Source organism: Penaeus monodon, chromosome 8, assembly GCF_015228065.2.
Source record: "Penaeus monodon isolate SGIC_2016 chromosome 8, NSTDA_Pmon_1, whole genome shotgun sequence".
Lineage (NCBI taxonomy): Eukaryota > Metazoa > Arthropoda > Malacostraca > Decapoda > Penaeidae > Penaeus > Penaeus monodon.
In genome coordinates this window covers 48,100,015-48,102,514 of record NC_051393.1, presented here as the reverse complement: position 1 = coordinate 48,102,514, position 2,500 = coordinate 48,100,015, and positions in this window count along the sequence as shown.

Sequence of the window (2,500 nt, the reverse complement as noted above, 5' to 3'; positions counted from 1 at the left end):
TCTCTCCCTCTCTCTCTCTCTCTCTCTCTCTCTCTCTCTCACTCTCTCTCTCTCTCTCTCTCTCTCTATCTATCTATCTATCTATCTATCTCTCTCTCTCTGTCTATCTATCTATCTATCTATCTATCTCTATCTATCTATCTATCTATTTCCTTTTCTCTCTCTTCTCTCTCTCCCCCCCTATCTATTCCCCTCCCTCCCTCCCTCCCTCCCTCCTTCCTTCTCCCCCTCCCTCTATCCATCCCTCCACCTCTCCTTCCCTCTACCTCCTCCTTCCCCCCTCCCTCCCTCCCTCCCTCCCTCCCTCCCTCTCTCTCCCTCCCTCCCTTTCCCTCTCCTTCCCTCCCTCCCTCTATCTACCTCTCCCTCCCTCCCCGCCCACTTTGCAAACTGAAAATACATACTAATAACGATTGCAACGTTCGGTATCCTACATTGCAACACGAATATCCTTCGTAATTATAACGCATAAAAAATATATGAAATACAACGTTCATTCTGTGCGTCACTGTTTGTTTTTTATTGCTCGATTTCCCCCTGATAACAGGACTAAAATAATAAAAAAAAGTATGTATGTATTGCCTTTGATCATTACTCGGGTTGCAAACCGATGGCGACTTTGCAGAAGAGACCGTTGGAATTGCACACTGTAAAAAAAATTAAAAAAAAATAAAAAGAGAGAGAGAGAGAGAGAGAGAGAGAGAGAGAGAGAGAGAGAGAGAGAGAGAGAGAGAGAGAGAGAGAGAGAGGGAGACAGAGACAGAGAGAAAGACAGAGACAGAGAGAGAGAAAGCGAGGTAGATCAAGCTAGACATATAGAAAAAAAACAAGAGAGAGAAAAAGACGCAGATCAATAGAAAGCGAGAGAGAAAGAAAGAAAGAGAGAAAGAGCATAAATATCCCCGGACTTCAATCGCCTATTGAACGAGGGACTAGAGATGCTGCTACCGGATGCTGCATCGGGAGACAAAGCCACCTTGTCACACCTGAAGCATAGTTTACGTCAGGTACAAAGATAAGCAGGAAAAAAAAGGCGTCTGTATCAGCTGTAGTCTCAAAGAAATATATTTTCCGGGAACAAAAGACTTGTTACAACCAACAAATAATTAGTTCGAAGCCAGTTCACTGAACCAGCTGTCCAGATAGAGTTAAAATTTACAAGGGATTTTTCTGAATAAACAAGAGAGAGAGAGAGAGAGAGAGAGGGAGAGAGAGAGAGAGAAAACAGATCGTGTTTAAAAATAATGATAATAATAATAATAATAATAATAATAATAATAATAATAATAATGATAATAATAATGATAATAATAATAATAATAATGATAATGATAACAGATAAATAAATAAATAGAAATCATAAAATTTCTTCAAAGAAAAAGATACTTCTACCCGTACTGAAAACAAAATGAGAGAAATGCAGATCCGTTAGTAAGTATTTCGAAGCATATAACTATTTAGAAAGATTCCTTTTCATCTAGCTTTCCAATGTTTCTTTAAAATATATCTAACAGTAAAATTTAGACAAACGAGATAATTATATTTTTCTTTTCCTTATTTTCCAATTTATCCTAAATTAAGGTTTACTCCCCAATATTTATGTGTATAAAACGCATTATCGTTGATCCATTTTGGACAAAGTTACCCTGTGGCTGACATGATCATTAGCTCAATTTTTCTCTCTCTTGTGCCAGGAATAAAAGTGTAATTTGCATATCTTATTTCATTTATCTGTTTACTTATCATCATTATTTATTTATTTCATTTTATTTCACCCTATTTATGTTTATTTGTTTTTCTTTTGACATTTTATCTCGCCTGATCATTCATAATATTAATGATCTTTTTTAATTCAAGATCTATTTTCTTTGGACTGTGGAGGATCATGGTAATTAGGTTATGATTACTGTATGGATTTTAATTACCATTAACATAAATAGAGATGTAGATATTAACAGATATAGTATGAAAGAGAAAGTGGGGGATGGGGGAATGATAGAAAAAAAAAACAGAAACGGCACACATACGTCAAAAATATTATTGTTATTCTGTTAGACGATTTCCAAAGGTACAAATCCTCCTGCGTTCTCCTCTCTTCTTATTCTGTTCTCTCTCTCTCTCCTATCCATTCCTTCTCATTTTCTCACTTGTTCTTTTTTCCCTCCCCGTCCTTCTCGCTTGGTCTTCCTCTCCATTCTTCCCTCTCACACGTTTTCTCTTTCTCTCTCTTCTCCCTCTCCTCTCATCCCCTCTCTCTCTCCTTCCTTTCCTCTCATTTATTTTCTCTTCCCTCTCTCTCCTTACCCTTCCCTCTTACCTCTTCTCCCTCTGCCCTTATCCTTGCCTCTCCCCATACCCTCTCTCTTTCTTCAAGTTGCAAAAGGAATGCACGCAACAATCATTTCTCTCTCTCTCTCTCTCTCTCTCTCTCTCTCTCTCTCTCTCTCTCTCTCTCTCTCTCTCTCTCTCTCTCTGTCCTTCCTTCACACCCTCTCTCCCT